This window comes from Meleagris gallopavo, chromosome 4, assembly GCF_905368555.1.
Source record: "Meleagris gallopavo chromosome 4, MGAL_WU_HG_1.1, whole genome shotgun sequence".
In the NCBI taxonomy this organism is placed as follows: Eukaryota; Metazoa; Chordata; class Aves; order Galliformes; family Phasianidae; genus Meleagris; species Meleagris gallopavo.
In genome coordinates, this window is record NC_139407.1 from 2,659,820 (window position 1) to 2,684,920 (window position 25,101).

Sequence of the window (25,101 nt, forward strand, 5' to 3'; positions counted from 1 at the left end):
CAATTGAGCTCAGGCCCATGGGATGACCTGTTTCCATTGGTGTAGGGCTGTCCATCTGCAAGGCAGATGGGAAGCACAGGAGGAACAGCCTCCTGCTCCTCTCCCCCATGCTGCCCTCCCCTGCACAGCCCTGCTCACCAGGCTTCTGGTCTGGAATTGGTATCCTTGCTCATTTTGGACTGACTTAGAAAATAATGCCTTATGGATATTTCCACTGCAATCAGGTGATGTGGGGCTAGAACCTGCAGTGGAGTCAGGAGTAAGCATAGCAGTGGAAAAGCTTTCGGGTATGATCATGGAGATCTTGGGGAGATTCCCTGGACATGTAGGAGAAGGACAGGCTCCATTTTGCATCTGACTTATCTTTTTTTGTAGGACACCAACACCAGTTGATCAAACTGAGCTCAGGCCCGTGGGATCACGGGTTTCCTTTTTGTTGGGTTGTCCATCTGCAAGGCAGATGGGAAGCACAGCAGGAGCAGCCTCCTGCTCCTCACCCCCATGCTGCCCTCCCCTGCACAGCCCTGCTCACCGGGTTGCTGGTCTGGAATTGGTTTCCTTGGCCAGTTGGGTCTCATTCCCCAAGAAACGCCTCGTTGACAAGGCCACTGCAATTTGGTGGTGTGGGGCCAGCACATGCAGTGGTGTCAGGAGTCAGCAAAGGAGTGGAAAAGCTTTGGGGAAATACAGGGGAGATTGCATAGTTCTTAGGGAGCAAAACAGGCTCCATTTTGGTGCTGACTTATCTTTTTTTGTAGGACATGAACACCAGTTGTTCCAATTGAGTTCAGGCCCTTTCCTGTTTCCATCTGTGTAGGGCTGTCCATCTGCAAGGCAGATGGGAAGCACAGCAGGAGCAGCCTCCTGCTCCTCTCCCCCATGCTGCCCTCCCCTGCACAGCCTTGCTCACCAGGCTTCTGGTCTGGAATTGGTTTCCATGGTTATTTGGGTCTCATTCTGCCAGAAATGCCTCATTGACAAGGCCACTGCAATCTGGTGGTGTGAGGCCAGGTTCTGCATTGGATCAGGAATCTGCAACGCCGTGGAAAAGTTTTGGGGAAGTACAGGAGAGTTTTCATAATATTTTGGGAGCAAAACAGTCTCCATTTTAGGGCTGACTTATCTTTTTTTTGGTGATGTGACTACCAGTTGTTCCAATTGAGCTCAGGCCCTTGGGATCACCAATTGTCTTGGACTGTCCATCTGCAAGGCAGATGGGAAGCACAGGAGGAGCTGCCGCCTGTTCCCCACCACTGTGCTGCCCTCTCCTGCACAGCCCTTCTCACCAGATTACTGGTCTGGAATTGGTTTCCTTTGCCATTTGGGTTTCAAACCACCAGCAAGGCACAGTTGAGAAGGCCACTGCAGTCAGGTGGTGTGGTGCCAGCACCTGCAGTGGGGTCAGGAGTCAGCCAAGCAGTGGAAAAGCTTTGGGGTAAGAACAAGGGAGATTTCATAATATTTTGGGAGCCAGACAGACTTCATTTTGGAGCTGTCTTATCTTTTTTTGGGAAACGTGAACAGCAGTTGTTCCAATTGAGCTCAGGGACTTGGGATCACGGGTTTCCATCTGTGCTGGGCTATCCATCTGCAAGGCAGATGGGAAACACAGGAGGAGCAGCCTCCTGCTCCTCTCCCCCATGCTGCCCTCCCCTGCACAGCCCTGCTTACTGGGTTGCTTATCTGGAATTGGTTTCCTTGGCCATTTGGGTCTCAATCTGCAAGCAAAGCACAGTTGACAAGGCCACTGCAATCCGGTCGTGTGGTGCCAGCACCTGCAGTGGGGTCAGGAGTCAGCAAAGGAGTGGAAAAGCTTTGGGGTAAGTACAAGGGACATTTCATACTTTTTTGGGAGCAAAACAGGCTCCATTTTGAAGCTGACTTATCTTTGTTTGTCGGACATAAACACCAGTGATATTTCCCCTGCAATCAGGTGGTATGGGGCCAGGACCTGCAGTGGAGTCAGGAATAAGCATAGCAGTGGAAAATCTTTGGGGTAAGACCAGGGCGATCTTGGGGAGATTCCCTGGACCTGTAGGAGCAAGAGAGGCTCCATTTTGGAGCTGACTTATCTTTTTTTGGGAGACGTGACCACCAGTTGTTCCAATTGAGCTCAGGCCTTGGGATCACGGGTTTCCATCTGTGCTGGGCTGTCCATCTGCAAGGCAGATGGGAAGCACAGCAGGAGCAGCTTCCTGCTCCTCTCCCCCATGCTGCCCTCCCCTGCACAGCCCTGCTCACCAGGCTTCTGGTCTGGAATTGGTATCCTTGCTCATTTTGGACTGACTTAGAAAATAATGCCTTATGGATATTACCACTGCAATCAGGTGATGTGGGGCTCGAACCTGCAGTGGAGTCAGGAGTAAGCATAGCAGTGGAAAAGCTTTCGGGTATGATCATGGAGATCATGGGAAATTCCCTGGACATGTAGGAGAAGGACAGGCTCCATTTTGCATCTGACTTATCTTTTTTTGTAGGACACCAACACCAGTTGATCAAACTGAGCTCAGGCCCGTGGGATCACGGGTTTCCTTTTTGTTGGGCTGTCCATCTGCAAGGGAGATGGGAAGAACAGCAGGAGCAGCCGCCTGCTCCTCTTCCTTATGCTGCCCACCCCTGCACAGCCCTGCTCACCGAGTTGCTGGTCTGGAATTGGTTTCCTTGGCCATTTTGGACTGACTTAGAAAATAATGCCTCATTGATATTTCCATTGCAATCAGGGGTTTCGGTCCAGGACCTCCAGTGGAGTTAGGAGTCAACAAAGCAGTGGAAAAGTTTTGGGGTAAGAACCGGGAGAACTTGGGGAGATTCCCTGGCCCTATAGAAGCAAGACAGTCTCCATTCTGGGGCTGACTTATTTTTTTGGAGGAGACGTGACCACCTGTTGATCGCTCTGAGCTCATGCCCTCGGGATCACTGGTTTCCATTTGTGTTGGGCTGTCCATCTGCAAGATGGGAAGATGGGAGATGGGAAGCACAGCAGGAGCAGCCGCCTGCTCCTCTTCCTTATGCTGCCCTCCCCTGCACAGCCCTGGTCACCGGGTTGCTGGTCTGGAATTGGTTTCCTTGACCAGTTGGGTCTCATTCCCCAAGAAACGCCTCGTTGACAAGGCCACTGCAATTTGGTGGTGTGGGGCCAGCACATGCAGTGGTGTCAGGAGTCAGCAAAGGAGTGGAAAAGCTTTGGGGAAATACAGGGGAGATTGCATAGTTCTTAGGGAGCAAAACAGGCTCCATTTTGGTGCTGACTTATCTTTTTTTGTAGGACATGAATACCAGTTGTTCCAATTGAGTTCAGGCCCTTTCCTGTTTCCATCTGTGCTGGGCTGTCCATCTGCAAGGCAGATGGGAAGCACAGGAGGAGCAGCCTCCTGCTCCTCTTCCTTATGCTGCCCTCCCCTGCACAGCCCTGCTCACCGGGTTGCTGGTCTGGAATTGGTTTCCTTGGCCATTTGGGTCTCAAACCACCAGCAAGGCACAGTTGACAAGGCCACTGCAATCAGGTGGTGTGGTGCCAGCACCTGCAGTGGGGTCAGGAGTCAGCCAAGCAGTGGAAAAGCTTTGGGTAAGTACAAGGGACGTTTCATAATATTTTGGGAGCCAGACAGACTACATTTTGGAGCTGACTTATCTTTTTTTCGGAAACGTGACCACCAGTTCTTCCAGTTAAGCTCAGGCCCTTGGAATTATGGGTTTCCATTTTTGTTGGGCTGTCCATCTGCAAGGCAGATGGGAAGTACAGGAGGCGCAGCCTGCTGCTCCTCTTCCTTATGCTGCCCTCCCCTGCACAGCCCTGCTCACTGGGTTGCTGGTCTGGATTTGGTTTCCATGGCCATTTGGGTCTCATTCTGCCAGAAATGCCTCATTGACAAGGCCACTGCAATCTGGTGGTGTGAGGCCAGGTTCTGCATTGGATCAGGAATCAGCAAAGCAGTGGAAAAGTTTTGGGGAAGTACAGGGGAGTTTTCATAATATTTTGGGAGCAAAACAGTCTCCATTTTAGGGCTGACTTATCTTTTTTTTGGTGATGTGACTACCAGTTGTTCCAATTGATCTCAGACCCTTGGGATCACGGGTTTCCATCTGTGCTGGGCTGTCCATCTGCAAAGCAGATGGGAAGCACAGGAGGAGCTGCCGCCTGTTCCCCACCACTGTGCTGCCCTCCCTGCACAGCCCTGCTCACCGGATTACTGGTCTGGAATTGGTTTCCTTTGCCATTTGGGTCTCAAACCACCAGCAAGGCACAGTTGAGAAGGCCACTGCAGTCAGGTGGTGTGCCAGCACCTGCAGTGGGGTCAGGAGTCAGCCAAGCAGTGGAAAAGCTTTGGGGTAAGAACAAGGGAGATTTCATAATATTTTGGGAGCCAGACAGACTTCATTTTGGTGCTGTCTTATCTTTTTTTGGGAGACGTGAACAGCAGTTGTTCCAATTGAGCTCAGGGACTTGGGATCACGGGTTTCCATCTGTGCTGGGCTATCCATCTGCAAGGCAGATGGGAAGCACAGGAGGAGCAGCCTCCTGCTCCTCTCCCCCATGCTGCCCTCCCCTGCACAGCCCTGCTCACTGGGTTGCTTATCTGGAATTGGTTTTCTTGGCCATTTGGGTCTCAATCTGCAAGCAAATCACAGTTGACAAGGCCACTGCAATCTGGTCGTGTGGTGCCAGCACCTGCAGTGGGGTCAGGAGTCAGCAAAGGAGTGGAAAAGCTTTGGGGTAAGTACAAGGGACATTTCATACTTTTTTGGGAGCAAAACAGGCTCCATTTTGAAGCTGACTTATCTTTGTTTGTCGGACATAAACACCAGTGATATTTCCCCTGCAATCAGGTGGTATGGGGCCAGGACCTGCAGTGGAGTCAGGGGTAAGCATAGCAGTGGCAAATCTTTGGGGTAAGATCAGGGGGATCTTGGGGAGATTCCCTGTCCCTGTAGAAGCAAGACAGGCTCCATTCTGGGCCTGACTTATTTTTTTGGAGGAGACGTGACCACCAGTTGTTCCAGTTGACCACAGGCCCTTGGGGTCACGGGTTTCCGTTTGTGTTGGGCTGTCCATCTGCGAGGCAGATGGGAAGCACAGCAGGAGCAGCCTCCTGCTCCTCTCCCCCATGCTGCCCTCCCCTGCACAGCCCTGCTCACCAGGCTTCTGGTCTGGAATTGGTATCCTTGCTCATTTTGGACTGACTTAGAAAATAATGCCTTATGGATATTTCCACTGCAATCAGGTGATGTGGGGCTCGAACCTGCAGTGGAGTCAGGAGTAAGCATAGCAGTGGAAAAGCTTTCGGGTATGATCATAGAGATCTTGGGGAGATTCCCTGGACATGTAGGAGAAGGACAGGCTCCATTTTGCATCTGACTTATCTTTTTTTGTAGGACACCAACACCAGTTGATCAAACTGAGCTCAGGCCCGTGGGATCACGGGTTTCCATCTGTGTTGGGCTATCCATCTGCAAGGGAGATGGGAAGCACAGCAGGAGCAGCCTCCTGCTCCTCTCCCCCATGCTGCCCTCCCCTGCACAGCCCTGCTCACCGGGTTGCTGGTCTGGATTTGGTTTCCATGGCCATTTGGTTCACTTTCTATCAGCACGCTTCACTGACAAGGCCACTGCAATCTGGTGGTGTGGTGCCAGCACCTGAAGTGGAGTCAGGAGTCAGCAAAGCAGTGGAAAAGCTTTGGTTTAGTAAGATCAGAGGGATCTTGAGGAGATTCCATGGTTCTGTAGGAGCAAGACAGGCTCCATTTTGGTGCAGACTTATCTTTTTTTTGTAGGACACCAACACTAGTTGATTGAACTGAGCTCATGCGCTCGGGATCGCCTGTTTCCATTTGTGTAGGGCTGTCCATCTGCAAGGCCGATGGGAAGCACAGGAGAAGCAGCCTCCTGCTCCTCTTCCCCATGCTGCCCTCCCCTGCACAGCCCTGCTCACCGGGTTGCTGGTCTGGATTTGGTTTCCATGGTTATTTGGGTCTCATTCTGCCAGAAATGCCTCATTGACAAGGCCACTGCAATCTGGTGGTGTGAGGCCAGGTTCTGCAGTTGGATCAGGAATCTGCAAAGCCGTGGAAAAGTTTTGGGGAAGTACAGGGGAGTTTTCATAATATTTTGGGAGCAAAACAGTCTCCATTTTAGGGCTGACTTATCTTTTTTTTGGTGATGTGACTACCAGTTGTTCCAATTGAGCTCAGGCCCTTGGGATCACCTGCTTCCAACTGTGTTGGACTGTCCATCTGCAAGGCGGTTGGGAAGCAAAGGTGGAGCTGCCACCTGCTCCCCACCACTGTGCTGCCCTCCCCTGCACAGCCCTTCTCACCAGATTACTGGTCTGGAATTTGTTTCCTTTGCCATTTGGGTTTCAAACCACCAGCAAGGCACAGTTGACAAGGCCACTGCGATCAGGCGGTGTGGTGCAGCACCTGCAGTGGGGTCAGGAGTCAGCCAAGCAGTGGAAAAGCTTTGGGGTAAGATCAGGGGGATCTTGGGGAGGTTCCCTGGACCTGTAGGAGCAAGACAATCTGCATTTTGGGGCTGACTTATCATTTTTTGTAGGACACCAACACCAGTTGATCGAACTGAGCTCTTGCCCTCGGGATCGCCTATTTCCATTTGTGTTGGGCTGTCCATCTGCAAGGCAGATGGGAAGCACAGGAGGAGCAGCCTGCTGCTCCTCTTCCCCATGCTGCCCTCCCCTACACAGCCCTTCTCACCAGATTACTGGTCTGGAATTGGTTTCCTTTGCCATTTGGGTTTCAAACCACCAGCAAGGCACAGTTGACAAGGCCACTGCAATCAGGTGGTGTGGTGCCAGCACCTGCAGTGGGGTCAGGAGTCAGCCAAGCAGTGGAAAAGCTTTGGGGTAAGTACAAGGGACATTTCATATGTTTTGGGAGCAAGACAGACTACATTTTGGAGCTGACTTATCTTTTTTTGGTGATGTGACTACCAGTTGTTCCAATTAAGCTCAGGCCCTTGGAATTATGGGTTTCCATTTTTGTTGGGCTGTCCATCTGCAAGGCGGATGGGAAGTACAGGAGGCGCAGCCTGCTGCTCCTCTTCCTTATGCTGCCCTCCCCTGCACAGCCCTGCTCACCGGGTTGCTGGTCTGGATTTGGTTTCCTTGGCCATTTGGGTCTCAAACCACCAGCAAGGCACAGTTGACAAGGCCACTGCAATCAGGTGGTGTGGTGCCAGCACCTGCAGTGGGGTCAGGAGTCAGCCAAGCAGTGGAAAAGCTTTGGGGTAAGTACAAGGGAGATTTCATAATATTTTGGGAGCCAGACAGACTTCGTTTTGGTGCTGTCTTATCTTTTTTTGGGAGACGTTAACAGCAGTTGTTCCAATTGAGCTCAGGGCCTTGGGATCACGGGTTTCCATCTGTGCTGGGCTATACATCTGCAAGGCAGATGGGAAGCACAGGAGGAGCAGCCTCCTGCTCCTCACCCCCATGCTGCCCTCCCCTGCACAGCCCTGCTCACCGGGTTGCTTATCTGGAATTGGTTTCCTTGGCCATTTGGGTCTCAATCTGCAAGCAAAGCACAGTTGACAAGGCCACTGCAATCCGGTCGTGTGGTGCCAGCACCTGCAGTGGGGTCAGGAGTCAGCAAAGGAGTGGAAAAGCTTTGGGGTAAGTACAAGGGACATTTCATAATATTTTGGGAGCCAGACAGACTACATTTTGGAGCTGTCTTATCTTTTTTTGGGAAACGTGACCACCAGTTCTTCCAGTTAAGCTCAGGCCCTTGGAATTATGGGTTTCCATTTTTGTTGGGCTGTCCATCTGCAAGGCAGATGGGAAGTACAGGAGGTGCAGCCTGCTGCTCCTCTTCCTTATGCTGCCCTCCCCTGCACAGCCCTGCTCACTGGGTTGCTGGTCTGGATTTGGTTTCCATGGCCATTTGGGTCTCATTCTGCCAGAAATGCCTCATTGACAAGGCCACTGCAATCTGGTGGTGTGAGGCCAGGTTCTGCATTGGATCAGGAATCAGCAAAGCAGTGGAAAAGTTTTGGGGAAGTACAGGGGAGTTTTCATAATATTTTGGGAGCAAAACAGTCTCCATTTTAGGGCTGACTTATCTTTTTTTTGGTGATGTGACTACCAGTTGTTCCAATTGATCTCAGACCCTTGGGATCACGGGTTTCCATCTGTGCTGGGCTGTCCATCTGCAAAGCAGATGGGAAGCACAGGAGGAGCTGCCGCCTGTTCCCCACCACTGTGCTGCCCTCCCCTGCACAGCCCTGCTCACCGGATTACTGGTCTGGAATTGGTTTCCTTGGCCATTGGGGTCTCAAACCACCAGCAAGGCACAGTTGAGAAGGCCACTGCAGTCAGGTGGTGTGCCAGCACCTGCAGTGGGGTCAGGAGTCAGCCAAGCAGTGGAAAAGCTTTGGGGTAAGAACAAGGGAGATTTCATAATATTTTGGGAGCCAGACAGACTTCATTTGGTGCTGTCTTATCTTTTTTTGGGAGACGTGAACAGCAGTTGTTCCAATTGAGCTCAGGGCCTTGGGATCACGGGTTTCCATCTGTGCTGGGCTATCCATCTGCAAGGCAGATGGGAAGCACAGGAGGAGCAGCCTCCTGCTCCTCTCCCCCATGCTGCCCTCCCCTGCACAGCCCTGCTCACTGGGTTGCTTATCTGGAATTGGTTTTCTTGGCCATTTGGGTCTCAATCTGCAAGCAAATCACAGTTGACAAGGCCACTGCAATCTGGTCGTGTGGTGCCAGCACCTGCAGTGGGGTCAGGAGTCAGCAAAGGAGTGGAAAAGCTTTGGGGTAAGTACAAGGGACGTTTCATACTTTTTTGGGAGCAAAACAGGCTCCATTTTGAAGCTGACTTATCTTTGTTTGTCGGACATAAACACCAGTGATATTTCCCCTGCAATCAGGTGGTATGGGGCCAGGACCTGCAGTGGAGTCAGGGTAAGCATAGCAGTGGCAAATCTTTGGGGTAAGATCAGAGGGATCTTGGGGAGGTTCCCTGTCCCTGTAGAAGCAAGACAGGCTCCATTCTGGGCCTGACTTATTTTTTTGGAGGAGACGTGACCACCAGTTGTTCCAGTTGACCACAGTCCCTTGGGGTCACGGGTTTCCGTTTGTGTTGGGCTGTCCATCTGCGAGGCAGATGGGAAGCACAGCAGGAGCAGCCTCCTGCTCCTCTCCCCATGCTGCCCTCCCCCGCACAGCCCTGCTCACCAGGCTTCTGGTCTGGAATTGGGATCCTTGCTCATTTTGGACTGACTTAGAAAATAATGCCTTATGGATATTTCCACTGCAATCAGGTGATGTGGGGCTCGAACCTGCAGTGGAGTCAGGAGTAAGCATAGCAGTGGAAAAGCTTTCGGGTATGATCATAGAGATCTTGGGGAATTCCCTGGACATGTAGGAGAAGGACAGGCTCCATTTTGCATCTGACTTATCTTTTTTTGTAGGACACCCACACCAGTTGATCAAACTGAGCTCAGGCCCGTGGGATCACGGGTTTCCATCTGTGTTGGGCTGTCCATCTGCAAGGGAGATGGGAAGCACAGCAGGAGCAGCCTCCTGCTCCTCTCCCCCATGCTGCCCTCCCCTGCACAGCCCTGCTCACCGGGTTGCTGGTCTGGATTTGGTTTCCATGGCCATTGGTTCACTTTCTATCAGCACGCTTCATTGACAAGGCCACTGCAATCTGGTGGTGTGGTGCCAGCACCTGAAGTGGAGTCAGGAGTCAGCAAAGCAGTGGAAAAGCTTTGGTTTAGTAAGATCAGAGGGATCTTGAGGAGATTCCATGGTTCTGTAGGAGCAAGACAGGCTCCATTTTGGTGCAGACTTATCTTTTTTTTGTAGGACACCAACACTAGTTGATTGAACTGAGCTCATGCGCTCGGGATCGCCTGTTTCCATTTGTGTAGGGCTGTCCATCTGCAAGGCCGATGGGAAGCACAGGAGAAGCAGCCTCCTGCTCCTCTTCCCCCTGCTGCCCTCCCCTGCACAGCCCTGCTCACCGGGTTGCTGGTCTGGAATTGGTTTCCATGGCTATTTGGGTCTCATTTTGCCAGAAATGCCTCATTGACAAGGCCATTGCATCAGGTGGTGGGAGGCCAGGATCTGCAGTTGGATCAGGAATCAGCAAGGCAGTGGAAAAGTTTTGGGGAAGTACAGGGGAGTTTTCATAAAATTTTGGGAGCAAAAGAGGCTCCATTTTAGGGCTGACTTATCTTTTTTTTGGTGATGTGACTACCCGTTGTTCCAATTGAGCTCAGGCCCTTGGGATCACGTGTTTCCAACTGTGTTGGACTGTCCATCTGCAAGGCGGTTGGGAAGCACAGCAGGAGCAGCCTGCTGCTCCTCTTCCTTATGCTGCCCTCCCCTGCACAGCCCTGCTCACCGGGTTGCTGGTCTGCAATTGGTTTCCTTTGGCCATTGGGTCTCAAACCACCAGCAAGGCACAGTTGACAAGGCCACTGCAGTCAGGTGGTGTGGTGCCAGCACCTGCAGTGGGGTCAGGAGTCAGCCAAGCAGTGGAAAAGCTTTGGGGTAAGTACAAGGGACATTTCATATGTTTTGGGAGCAAGACAGACTACATTTTGGAGCTGACTTATCTTTTTTTGGTGATGTGACTACCAGTTGTTCCAATTAAGCTCAGGCCCTTGGACCGGTTTCCATTGCTAGGCTGCCATCTGCAAACGATGGGAAGCGGGGCGCCCCTGTTCCCACAGCTGCGCCTGACAGCCTGCTCCGGATACGGGGATTGGATCTTTGCCATTTGGGTTCAAACCACAGCAAGGCCATTGGAGCACTTCATCGGTGTGTGCCCACCTCAGTGGCGGAGTCGCAAGCGTGAAAAGCTTTGGGGTAGACGGGCATTTCTAAATTTGGGAGCCAACAGATCATTTGTGCGTCTTTCTTTTGGACTAACACAGCTGCCAATGGCTAGGGCTGGAATCACGGGTTTCCATCTGTGCTGGGCTATCCATCTGCAAGGCAGTGAAGGCCAGAGCAGCTCTGCCTTCCCCATGCTGCCTCCTGCACAGCCTGCCAATGGGGTTTGCTTATCGGAATTTTTTTTGGCCATTGGGTCTCAATTGCAAGCAAATACTTTAAGGACTGCATTGGTCGTGGGTTGCCAGACTCAGTTGGGTCAGGGTCAGAAGGTGGAAAAGCTTGGGGAAGTCAAGGGACAGTTCATCTTTTGGAGCAAACAGGCTCCTTGACCCTGACATCTTTGTTTGTGGAATAACCAGTGCATTTCCCCTGCAACAGGGATGGGCAGACTGCATGGAGTCAGGGGTAAGCATGCAGTGGAAAATCTTTGGGGTAAGATCAGGGGATCTTGGGAGGTTCCCTTCCCTGTAGAAGCAAGACAGCCCATTTGCCTGACTTATTTTTTTGGAGGAGACGGACCCAGTTGTTCCGTTACCAGCCCTTGGGGTACGGTTTCCTTTGGTTGGGCTGTCCATCTGCGAGGAGATGGGAAGCAAGCAGGAGCAGCTCCTGTCTCACCCCTGCTGCCCCCCCTGCCACCCTGCTCCCGGTTCTGCTGGATTTGGTTTCCAGGCCATTTGGGTCCTTTCTGAAAGCGTTCATTACAAGGCCACTGCAACTGGTGTGGGCAGCACCTGAGGGGTCAGGAGTCAGCAAAGAGTGGAAAAGCTTTGGTTAGTAATAAGGGATTTGAGTTCCTGGTCTGTAGGAGCAAGACAGTCTTTTTGGAACTTACTTTTTGAGGAACAGCCTTGATTATGGCCTGGCTCGGTCGCTGTTCCATGGTAGGGCTGTCATGCAAGGCCGTGAACCAGACGCCTCTGCCCTCTCCCATCTGCCTCCCCTGCAGCTGTCACCGGTTCTGGCAATTGGTTTCATGGCATTTGGGCTCATTTGCAGAATGCTCATTGAAGCATTGCATCAGGTGGGCCAGTTTGAGTGGACAGGAACAAGCAGTGAAAAGTTTTGGGGAAGTCAGGGATTATTCTATTTTGGCAAAACAGGCTCCATTTTGGCTGATTATCTTTTTTTGGGTGGCCCATCTCATGAGATCAGGACCCTTGGGATCACTGTTCCACATGTTGGCTTCCATCTGCAAGGGTTGGGAAACGGGAACTGTCTCCTTTCCATTTGCTCCCTGCACACACTGCTCACGGCGGTCTGGTGGTTCCTTGGCTGGGTCCAACACAAAGCTATTGACAAGGCATCATAGTGGGGCCAGCACCTCTTGGGTCAGTGCAGCGTGAAAAGTTGGGTAATACAGGGTTTAATTGGGGCCAAAGCTCTTTGCGCAATTTTTGGAAGGAACAGTTGTTCCATTGAGCTCGCCCTGGACACGGTTTCACTGGTTGCTATCTGCAAGGCGTGGGAAGCAAGAGACCGCGCCTGTCCTACCCTGTGCCTCCCGCACGCGTCCGGTTGTATGGATGGTTCCTTGGCATGGGTCTAATTGCAACAGCCATTGACAGGCCACTGATCGTGTTGGGCCAACCCAGTGGGTAGTCCAAAGGAGTGAAAAGCTTTGGGTAAGTCAGGGACATTTCATAATTTTGGGGAGACAGGGACTGGGACTCCCCAGTTTTCCGTTACAGGCTGATTGGGTCTTTTTGGCTGCCACCAGATTGAAACGGAGGTTGCGTTTCCTTGTGCCCCCAAGCCGCACGTGCGCTTTGGTTCTGCCATGTCTTCCCAAAGCCTTACAGGCTCTGTGGTGCCTTCCATTGGACGAATGAAGTGGAATTTGGGGAAGTAGGGGTTCAATATGGAGCAACATTGGGCGCTTTCTTTTTGAGACTGTTCCTTGACTGCGGACACGTTTCCATCTGTTTTCCACAGAGACAAGAGCTCCTGCCACACGGGCTCCTGAGCTGCCCGTATGGTGTGGTCCTGCCTTGTCCAACCCCAGCAGCCTTGAAGCCCGCAGTCAGGTGGTGTGCCAGCCCTGCTGGTCAGTCACAAGCTAAGCTGGGGTAAGACAGGGGTTCAAATATTTTGGAGCCAGACAGCGGCGTCTACTTTTTTTGGAGACGGAACGAGTGTTCCATGGCTAGGGCCTGAACGGGTTTCTTTGTGCGGGCTTCTTGAAGGCAAGAACACAGAGGACAGCTCCTGCCCTCTCCCATGGCCTCCCCTGCACAGCCCTGCCACTGGGTCTTACTGGAATGTCCTGGCCTTTGTCTCAATCTGCCATCCTGACAGCCTGCAACGGTCGTTGTGGTCCCATGCAGTGGGGTCAATCGCAAGGATGGAACTTTGGGGAAGTCAAGGGATTCACTTTTTGGGGAAAACGGTCCATTGAAGCTGATTATTTGTTGTGGACATAAACACAGTATATTTCCTGCAAAGGTGTTGGGCAGACTAGTGTAGGGTAAGATAGCAGTGGAATCCTGGTAAGCGGGATCTGGGGTTCCTGTCTGTAAGCAAGGGCCATCTGGCCTGCTTATTTTTTTAGGGCTGCACCTGTCCATTGCGGCTGGAGGTTTCCTTGTGTTGGGTTCCACCAGGCAGATGAGCCAGAGGAGCAGCCCTGTCTCCCCACTGCCCTCCCTGCAACCGCCACCAGGTCTGTGGAATTGGATCCTTCATTTTGGGCAGAAAAAAGCCTAGGTTCACTGCACAGGTGAGTGGCTCGACCTTGGGTGGATACATGCATGAAGCTTTGGGTATGTATGGTCTTGGGGGTTCCCTGGAGTGGAGAAGGCCCTTTGCTCTACTTTCTTTTTTTGTGGACACCACACCAGTTGTCGATTGGTACCTGGACACGGGTTCCACGTGGGTCAGCAAGAGTGGAGACCAGAGCCTGCTCTCTCCATGCCCCCTGAAGCTGTACGGTGTTCTGATTTGGTTCCAGGCCTTGTTCTTCTATCATCAGGTCATGACAAGGCCATGAATCTGGGGTGGGTCGCCCTGAGTGGGCAGGATCGCAAGCAGGGAAAAGCTGGTTGTAAACAAGGGCTTGTTCGTCTGAGCAGACGGCTCATTTTGGAGTTTCTTTTTTTGGACAACACCTGTCACCGGGTTATGGGCGGAATTTGGGTTTCCCTTGGCCCTTTGGGGTTTAAACCCCAAACAAAGGACAGTTTAAAGGCCCCTCAAAAGGGGGGGGCAGCCCCGCTGGGGGGCAGGAGTCAGCCAAACAGTGGAAAAACTTTGGGGGAAGAAAAAGGGGAAATTTAAAATTTTGGGGCCGACAGCTTTTTTTGGTGCTGTTTACTTTTTTTTGGGGCTGAACCGATTTTTCCAATTTACCAGGGGGTTATACGGGTTTCCATCTGTGCTGGGTTAACTGCCCAAAGGGAGGTTTGGGAAAAACAGGGACCCCTGTTCCCCCCCCCTTTCTGCCCCCCTGCACACCCCGCTCAAAGGGGCTTTCTAATTTTTCCTTGGGCCCTTTGGGTTTAAATTCAAGCAAAACCATTGAAACCCTGCAATCCGGGGGTGTGGGCCAGCCCCGAGTGGGGGTCCAAAAAGGAAATTTGGGGAAACAAGAGTTTTGGGGGAAAAACTTTGGGGTTTTTAAAAATTCAGGGACCCTTTTCCCCTAACCCCCCTTTTTTTAGCCCACGGGCCCCCATTTGAAGCTGACTTATCTTTGTTTGTCGGACATAAACACCCGGGGATATTTCCCCCTTTCAAAACAGGTGGTTTTGGGGCCAGGACCTGCAGTGGAGTCAGGGGTAAGCCCTAGCAGTGGAAAATCTTTTTGGGGAAGATTTAGGGGGGTTTTGGGGGGGTTCCCCGGTTGTAGGAAACAAGAAGGGTTTCCCTTTTGGGGTGGGCTTATTTTTTTTGGGGAGACGTGACCCCCAGTTGTTCCAATTGATCTCAGACCCTTGGGATCACGGGTTTCCATCTGTGCTGGGCTGTCCATCTGCAAAGCAGATGGGAAGCACAGGAGGAGCTGCCGCCTGTTCCCCACCACTGTGCTGCCCTCCCCTGCACAGCCCTGCTCACCGGATTACTGGTCTGGAATTGGTTTCCTTTGCCATTTGGGTCTCAAACCACCAGCAAGGCACAGTTGAGAAGGCCACTGCAGTCAGGTGGTGTGCCAGCACCTGCAGTGGGGTCAGGAGTCAGCCAAGCAGTGGAAAAGCTTTGGGTAAGAACAAGGGACATTTCATAATATTTTGGGAGCCAGACAGACTTCATTTTGGTGCTGTCTTATCTTTTTTTGGGAGACGTGAACAGCAGTTGTCCCAATTGAGCTCAGGGACTTGGGATCACGGGTTTCCATCTGTGCTGGGCTATCCATCTGCAAGGCAGATGGGAAGCACAGCAGGAGCAGCCTCCTGCTCCTCTCCCCCATGCTGCCCTCCCCTGCACAGCCCTGCTCACTGGGTTGCTTATCTGGAATTGGTTTTCTTGGCCATTTGGGTCTCAATCTGCAAGCAAATCACAGTTGACAAGGCCACTGCAATCTGGTCGTGTGGTGCCAGCACCTGCAGTGGGGTCAGGAGTCAGCAAGGAGTGGAAAAGCTTTGGGGTAAGTACAAGGGACATTTCATACTTTTTTGGGAGCAAAACAGGCTCCATTTTGAAGCTGACTTATCTTTGTTTGTAGGACATAAACACCAGTGATATTTCCCCTGCAATCAGGTGGTATGGGGCCAGGACCTGCAGTGGAGTCAGGGGTAAGCATAGCAGTGGCAAATCTTTGGGGTAAGATCAGGGGGATCTTGGGGAGATTCCCTGTCCCTGTAGAAGCAAGACAGGCTCCATTCTGGGCCTGACTTATTTTTTTGGAGGAGACGTGACCACCAGTTGTTCCAGTTGACCACAGGCCCTTGGGGTCACGGGTTTCCGTTTGTGTTGGGCTGTCCATCTGCGAGGCAGATGGGAAGCACAGCAGGAGCAGCCTCCTGCTCCTCTCCCCCATGCTGCCCTCCCCTGCACAGCCCTGCTCACCAGGCTTCTGGTCTGGAATTGGTATCCTTGCTCATTTTGGACTGACTTAGAAAATAATGCCTTATGGATATTTCCACTGCAATCAGGTGATGTGGGGCTCGAACCTGCAGTGGAGTCAGGAGTAAGCATAGCAGTGGAAAAGCTTTCGGGTATGATCATAGAGATCTTGGGGAGATTCCCCGGACATGTAGGAGAAGGACAGGCTCCATTTTGCATCTGACTTATCTTTTTTTGTAGGACACCAACACCAGTTGATCAAACTGAGCTCAGGCCCGTGGGATCACGGGTTTCCATCTGTGTTGGGCTGTCCATCTGCAAGGGAGATGGGAAGCACAGCAGGAGCAGCCTCCTGCTCCTCTCCCCCATGCTGCCCTCCCCTGCACAGCCCTGCTCACCGGGTTGCTGGTCTGGATTTGGTTTCCATGGCCATTTGGTTCACTTTCTATCAGCACGCTTCATTGACAAGGCCACTGCAATCTGGTGGTGTGGTGCCAGCACCTGAAGTGGAGTCAGGAGTCAGCAAAGCAGTGGAAAAGCTTTGGTTTAGTAAGATCAGAGGGATCTTGAGGAGATTCCATGGTTCTGTAGGAGCAAGACAGGCTCCATTTTGGTGCAGACTTATCTTTTTTTTGTAGGACACCAACACTAGTTGATTGAACTGAGCTCATGCGCTCGGGATCGCCTGTTTCCATTTGTGTAGGGCTGTCCATCTGCAAGGCCGATGGGAAGCACAGGAGAAGCAGCCTCCTGCTCCTCTTCCCCATGCTGCCCTCCCCTGCACAGCCCTGCTCACCGGGTTGCTGGTCTGGAATTGGTTTCCATGGCTATTTGGGTCTCATTCTGCCAGAAATGCCTCATTGACAAGGCCATTGCATCAGGTGGTGGGAGGCCAGGTTCTGCAGTTGGATCAGGAATCAGCAAGGCAGTGGAAAAGTTTTGGGGAAGTACAGGGGAGTTTTCATAATATTTTGGGAGCAAAAGAGGCTCCATTTTAGGGCTGACTTATCTTTTTTTTGGTGATGTGACTACCAGTTGTTCCAATTGAGCTCAGGCCCTTGGGATCACGTGTTTCCAACTGTGTTGGACTGTCCATCTGCAAGGCGGTTGGGAAGCACAGCAGGAGCAGCCTGCTGCTCCTCTTCCTTATGCTGCCCTCCCCTGCACAGCCCTGCTCACCGGGTTGCTGGTCTGCAATTGGTTTCCTTGGCCATTGGGGTCTCAAACCACCAGCAAGGCACAGTTGACAAGGCCACTGCAGTCAGGTGGTGTGGTGCCAGCACCTGCAGTGGGGTCAGGAGTCAGCCAAGCAGTGGAAAAGCTTTGGGGTAAGTACAAGGGACATTTCATATGTTTTGGGAGCAAGACAGACTACATTTTGGAGCTGACTTATCTTTTTTTGGTGATGTGACTACCAGTTGTTCCAATTAAGCTCAGGCCCTTGGAATTATGGGTTTCCATTTTTGTTGGGCTGTCCATCTGCAAGGCGGATGGGAAGTACAGGAGGCGCAGCCTGCTGCTCCTCTTCCTTATGCTGCCCTCCCTGCACAGCCCTGCTCACCGGGTTGCTGGTCTGGATTTGGTTTCCTTGGCCATTTGGGTCTCAAACCACCAGCAAGGCACAGTTGACAAGGCCACTGCAATCAGGTGGTGTGGTGCCAGCACCTGCAGTGGGGTCAGGAGTCAGCCAAGCAGTGGAAAAGCTTTGGGGTAAGAACAAGGGAGATTTCATAATATTTTGGGAGCCAGACAGACTTCGTTTTGGTGCTGTCTTATCTTTTTTTGGGAGACGTGAACAGCAGTTGTTCCAATTGAGCTCAGGGCCTTGGGATCACGGGTTTCCATCTGTGCTGGGCTATACATCTGCAAGGCAGATGGGAAGCATAGGAGGAGCAGCCTCCTGTCCCTCACCCCCATGCTGCCCTCCCCTGCACAGCCCTGCTCACCGGGTTGCTTATCTGGAATTGGTTTCCTTGGCCATTTGGGTCTCAATCTGCAAGCAAAGCACAGTTGACAAGGCCACTGCAATCCGGTCGTGTGGTGCCAGCACCTGCAGTGGGGTCAGGAGTCAGCAAAGGAGTGGAAAAGCTTTGGGGTAAGTACAAGGGACATTTCATACTTTTTTGGGAGCAAAACAGGCTCCATTTTGAAGCTGACTTATCTTTGTTTGTCGGACATAAACACCAGTGATATTTCCCCTGCAATCAGGTGGTATGGGGCCAGGACCTGCAGTGGAGTCAGGAATAAGCATAGCAGTGGAAAATCTTTGGGAAGATCAGGGGGATCTTGGGGAGGTTCCCTGGACCTTTAGGAGCAAGAGAGGCTCCATTTTGGAGCTGACTTATCTTTTTTTGGGAGACGTGAACACCAGTTGTTCCAATTGAGCTCAGGGCCTTGGGATTATGGGTTTCCATCTGTGCTGGGCTGTCCATCTGCAAGGCAGATGGGAAGCACAGGAGGAGCAGCCTCCTGCTCCTCTCTCCCATGCTGCCCTCCCCTGCACAGCCCTGCTCACCGGGCTTCTGGTCTGGAATTGGTATCCTTGCTCATTTTGGACTGACTTAGAAAATAATGCCTCATTGATTTTTCCACTGCCATCAGGTGATGTGGGGCCTCGACCTGCAGTGGAGTCAGGAGTAAGCATAGCAGTGGAAAAGATTTCGAGTATGATAATGGGGATCTTGGGGAGATTCCCTGGACCTGTAGGAGAAGGACTGGCTCCATTTTGCATCTGACTTATCTTTTTTTTGTAGGATACGAACAGCAGTTGATCGAATTGAGCTCACACTTTGGGATCACTGTTTCCATATATGTTGGATTGTCCATCTGCAAGGCAGATGGGAAACACAGTAGGAGCAGCTGCCTGCTCCTCTTTCTTATGCTTACCTCCCTTGCATAGCCCTGCTCACCGAGTTTCTGGTCTGGAGTTGGTTTCCTTGGCCAGTGTGGTCTCAGTCTACCAGCAAGGCACAGTTGACAAGGCCACTGCAATCTGGTGGTGTGGTGCCAGCACCTGCAGTGGGTCAGGAGTCAGCCAAGCAGTGGAAAAGCTTTGGGTAAGTACAAGGGACATTTCATAATATTTTGGGAGCCAGACAGACTACATTTTGGAGCTGTCTTATCTTTTTTTGGGAAACGTGACCACCAGTTCTTCCAGTTAAGCTCAGGCCCTTGGAATTATGGGTTTCCATTTTTGTTGGGCTGTCCATCTGCAAGGCAGATGGGAAGTACAGGAGGCGCAGCCTCCTGCTCCTCTTCCTTATGCTGCCCTCCCCTGCACAGCCCTGCTCACTGGGTTGCTGGTCTGGATTTGGTTTCCATGGCCATTTGGGTCTCATTCTGCCAGAAATGCCTCATTGACAAGGCCACTGCAATCTGGTGGTGTGAGGCCAGGTTCTGCATTGGATCAGGAATCAGCAAAGCAGTGGAAAAGTTTTGGGGAAGTACAGGGGAGTTTTCATAATATTTTGGGAGCAAAACAGTCTCCATTTTAGGGCTGACTTATCTTTTTTTTGGTGATGTGACTACCAGTTGTTCCAATTGATCTCAGACCCTTGGGATCACGGGTTTCCATCTGTGCTGGGCTGTCCATCTGCAAAGCAGATGGGAAGCACAGGAGGAGCTGCCGCCTGTTCCCCACCACTGTGCTGCCCTCCCCTGCACAGCCCTGCTCACCGGATTACTGGTCTGGAATTGGTTTCCTTTGCCATTTGGGTCTCAAACCACCAGCAAGGCACAGTTGAGAAGGCCACTGCAGTCAGGTGGTGTGCCAGCACCTGCAGTGGGGTCAGGAGTCAGCCAAGCAGTGGAAAAGCTTTGGGGTAAGAACAAGGGACATTTCATAATATTTTGGGAGCCAGACAGACTTCATTTTGGTGCTGTCTTATCTTTTTTTGGGAGACGTGAACAGCAGTTGTCCCAATTGAGCTCAGGGACTTGGGATCACGGGTTTCCATCTGTGCTGGGCTATCCATCTGCAAGGCAGATGGGAAGCACAGCAGGAGCAGCCTCCTGCTCCTCTCCCCCATGCTGCCCTCCCCTGCACAGCCCTGCTCACTGGGTTGCTTATCTGGAATTGGTTTTCTTGGCCATTTGGGTCTCAATCTGCAAGCAAATCACAGTTGACAAGGCCACTGCAATCTGGTCGTGTGGTGCCAGCACCTGCAGTGGGGTCAGGAGTCAGCAAGGGAGTGGAAAAGCTTTGGGGTAAGTACAAGGGACATTTCATACTTTTTTGGGAGCAAAACAGGCTCCATTTTGAAGCTGACTTATCTTTGTTTGTAGGACATAAACACCAGTGATATTTCCCCTGCAATCAGGTGGTATGGGGCCAGGACCTGCAGTGGAGTCAGGATAAGCATAGCAGTGGAAAATCTTTGGGGAAGATCAGGGGGATCTTGGGGAGGTTCCCTGGACCTTTAGGAGCAAGAGAGGCTCCATTTTGGAGCTGACTTATCTTTTTTTGGGAGACGTGAACACCAGTTGTTCCAATTGAGCTCAGGGCCTTGGGATTATGGGTTTCCATCTGTGCTGGGCTGTCCATCTGCAAGGCAGATGGGAAGCACAGGAGGAGCAGCCTCCTGCTCCTCTCTCCCATGCTGCCCTCCCCTGCACAGCCCTGCTCACCGGGCTTCTGGTCTGGAATTGGTATCCTTGCTCATTTTGGACTGACTTAGAAAATAATGCCTCATTGATTTTTCCACTGCCATCAGGTGATGTGGGGCCTCGACCTGCAGTGGAGTCAGGAGTAAGCATAGCAGTGGAAAAGATTTCGAGTATGATAATGGGGATCTTGGGGAGATTCCCTGGACCTGTAGGAGAAGGACTGGCTCCATTTTGCATCTGACTTATCTTTTTTTTGTAGGATACGAACAGCAGTTGATCGAATTGAGCTCACACCTTTGGGATCACCTGTTTCCATATATGTTGGATTGTCCATCTGCAAGGCAGATGGGAAACACAGTAGGAGCAGCTGCCTGCTCCTCTTTCTTATGCTTACCTCCCTTGCATAGCCCTGCTCACCGATGTTTCTGGTCTGGAGTTGGTTTCCTTGGCCAGTGTGGTCTCAGTCTACCAGCAAGGCACAGTTGACAAGGCCACTGCAATCTGGTGGTGTGGTGCCAGCACCTGCAGTGGGGTCAGGAGTCAGCCAAGCAGTGGAAAAGCTTTGGGTAAGTACAAGGGACATTTCATAATATTTTGGGAGCCAGACAGACTAATTTTGGAGCTGTCTTATCTTTTTTTGGGAACGTGACCACCAGTTCTTCCAGTTAAGCTCAGGCCCTTGGAATTATGGGTTTCCATTTTTGTTGGGCTGTCCATCTGCAAGGCAGATGGGAAGTACAGGAGGCGCAGCCTCCTGCTCCTCTTCCTTATGCTGCCCTCCCCTGCACAGCCCTGCTCACTGGGTTGCTGGTCTGGATTTGGTTTCCATGGCCATTTGGGTCTCATTCTGCCAGAAATGCCTCATTGACAAGGCCACTGCAATCTGGTGGTGTGAGGCCAGGTTCTGCATTGGATCAGGAATCAGCAAAGCAGTGGAAAAGTTTTGGGGAAGTACAGGGGAGTTTTCATAATATTTTGGGAGCAAAACAGTCTCCATTTTAGGGCTGACTTATCTTTTTTTTGGTGATGTGACTACCAGTTGTTCCAATTGATCTCAGACCCTTGGATCACGGGTTTCCATCTGTGCTGGGCTGTCCATCTGCAAAGCAGATGGGAAGCACAGGAGGAGCTGCCGCCTGTTCCCCACCACTGTGCTGCCCTCCCCTGCACAGCCCTGCTCACCGGATTACTGGTCTGGAATTGGTTTCCTTTGCCATTTGGGTCTCAAACCACCAGCAAGGCACAGTTGAGAAGGCCACTGCAGTCAGGTGGTGTGCCAGCACCTGCAGTGGGGTCAGGAGTCAGCCAAGCAGTGGAAAAGCTTTGGGGTAAGAACAAGGGACATTTCATAATATTTTGGGAGCCAGACAGACTTCATTTTGGTGCTGTCTTATCTTTTTTTGGGAGACGTGAACAGCAGTTGTCCAATTGAGCTCAGGGACTTGGGATCACGGGTTTCCATCTGTGCTGGGCTATCCATCTGCAAGGCAGATGGGAAGCACAGCAGGAGCAGCCTCCTGCTCCTCTCCCCCATGCTGCCCTCCCCTGCACAGCCCTGCTCACCGGGTTGCTTATCTGGAATTGGTTTCTTGGCCATTTGGGTCTCAATCTGCAAGCAAATCACAGTTGACAAGGCCACTGCAATCTGGTCGTGTGGTGCCAGCACCTGCAGTGGGGTCAGGAGTCAGCAAAGGAGTGGAAAAGCTTTGGGGTAAGTACAAGGGACATTTCATACTTTTTTGGGAGCAAAACAGGCTCCATTTTGAAGCTGACTTATCTTTGTTTGTCGGACATAAACACCAGTGATATTTCCCCTGCAATCAGGTGGTATGGGGCCAGGACCTGCAGTGGAGTCAGGGGTAAGCATAGCAGTGGCAAATCTTTGGGGAAGATCAGGGGGATCTTGGGGAGATTCCCTGGACCTGTAGGAGCAAGACAGGCTCCATTCTGGCCTGACTTATTTTTTTTGGGAGACGTGACCACCAGTTGTTCCAGTTGACCACAGGCCTTGGGGTTACGGGTTTCCGTTTGTGTTGGGCTGTCCATCTGCGAGGCAGATGGGAAGCACAGCAGGAGCAGCCTCCTGCTCCTCTCCCCCATGCTGCCCTCCCCTGCACAGCCCTGCTCACCAGGCTTCTGGTCTGGAATTGGTATCCTTGCTCATTTTGGACTGACTTAGAAAATAATGCCTTATGGATATTTCCACTGCAATCAGGTGATGTGGGGCTCGAACCTGCAGTGGAGTCAGGAGTAAGCATAGCAGTGGAAAAGATTTCGGGTATGATCATAGAGATCTTGGGAGATTCCCTGGACCTGTAGGAGAAGGACAGGCTCCATTTTGCATCTGACTTATCTTTTTTTGTAGGACACCAACACCAGTTGATCAAACTGAGCTCAGGCCCGTGGGATCACGGGTTTCCATCTGTGTTCGGCTGTCCATCTGCAAGGGAGATGGGAAGCACAGCACACCTTATGGTGCACGCTGCCCTCCCCTGCACAGCCCTGCTCACCGGGTTGCTGGTCTGGATTTGGTTTCCATGGATATTTGGTTCACTTTCTATCAGCACGCTTCATTGACAAGGCCCCGCAATCTGGTGGTGTGGTGCAAGCACCTGAAGTGGAGTCAGGAGTCAGCAAAGCAGTGGAGCTTTGGTTTAGTAAGATCAGAGGGATCTTGAGGAGATTCCATGGTTCTGTAGGAGCAAGACAGGCTCCATTTTGGTGCAGACTTATCTTTTTTTTGTAGGACACCAACACTAGTTGTTTGAACTGAGGTCATGCGCTCGGGATCGCCTGTTTCCATTTGTGTAGGGCTGTCCATCTGCTAGGCCGATGGGAAGCACAGGAGAAGCAGCCTCCTGCTCCTCTTCCCCATGCTGCCCTCCCCTGCACAGCCCTGCTCACCGGGTTGCTGGTCTGGAATTGGTTTCCATGGCTATTTGGGTCTCATTCTGCCAGAAATGCCCCATTGACAAGGCCATTGCATCAGGTGGTGGGAGGCCAGGTTCTGCAGTTGGATCAGGAATCAGCAAGGGAGTGGAAAAGTTTTGGGGAAGTACAGGGGAGTTTTCATAATATTTTGGGAGCAACAGAGGCTCCATTTTAGGGCTGACTTATCTTTTTTTGGTGATGTGACTACCAGTTGTTCCAATTAAGCTCAGGCCCTTGGGATCACGTGTTTCCAACTGTGTTGGACTGTCCATCTGCAAGGCGGTTGGGAAGCACAGCAGGAGCAGCCTGCTGCTCCTCTTCCTTATGCTGCCCTCCCCTGCACAGCCCTGCTCACCGGGTTGCTGGTCTGCAATTGGTTTCCTTGGCCATTGGGGTCTCAATCCACCAGCAAGGCACAGTTGACAAGGCCACTGCAATCTGGTGGTGTGGTGCCAGGCCCTGCAGTGGGGTCAGGAGTCAGCCAAGCAGTGGAAAAGCTTTGGGGTAAGTACAAGGGACATTTCATAAGTTTTGGGAGCAAGAAAAGCTACATTTTGGAGCTGACTTATCTTTTTTTGGTGATGTGACTACCAGTTGTTCCAATTAAGCTCAGGCCCTTGGAATTATGGGTTTCCATTTTTGTTGGGCTGTCCATCTGCAAGGCGGATGGGAAGTACAGGAGGCGCAGCCTGCTGCTCCTCTTCCTTATGCTGCCCTCCCCTGCACAGCCCTGCTCACCGGGTTGCTGGTCTGGAATTGGTTTCCTTGGCCATTTGGGTCTCAAACCACCAGCAAGGCACAGTTGACAAGGCCACTGCAATCAGGTGGTGTGGTGCCAGCACCTGCAGTGGGGTCAGGAGTCAGCCAAGCAGTGGAAAAGCTTTGGGGTAAGAACAAGGGAGATTTCATAATATTTTGGGAGCCAGACAGACTTCGTTTTGGTGCTGTCTTATCTTTTTTTGGGAGACGTGAACAGCAGTTGTCCCAATTGAGCTCAGGGCCTTGGGATCACGGGTTTCCATCTGTGCTGGGCTATACATCTGCAAGGCAGATGGGAAGCACAGGAGGAGCAGCCTCCTGCTCCTCACCCCCATGCTGCCCTCCCCTGCACAGCCCTGCTCACCGGGTTGCTTATCTGGAATTGGTTTCCTTGGCCATTTGGGTCTCAATCTGCAAGCAAAGCACAGTTGACAAGGCCACTGCAATCCGGTCGTGTGGTGCCAGCACCTGCAGTGGGGTCAGGAGTCAGCAAAGGAGTGGAAAAGCTTTGGGGTAAGTACAAGGGACATTTCATACTTTTTTGGGAGCAAAACAGGCTCCATTTTGAAGCTGACTTATCTTTGTTTGTCGGACATAAACACCAGTGATATTTCCCCTGCAATCAGGTGGTATGGGGCCAGGACCTGCAGTGGAGTCAGGAATAAGCATAGCAGTGGAAAATCTTTGGGGAAGATCAGGGGGATCTTGGGGAGGTTCCCTGGACCTTTAGGAGCAAGAGAGGCTCCATTTTGGAGCTGACTTATCTTTTTTTGGGAGACGTGAACACCAGTTGTTCCAATTGAGCTCAGGGCCTTGGGATTATGGGTTTCCATCTGTGCTGGGCTGTCCATCTGCAAGGCAGATGGGAAGCACAGGAGGAGCAGCCTCCTGCTCCTCTCTCCCATGCTGCCCTCCCCTGCACAGCCCTGCTCACCGGGCTT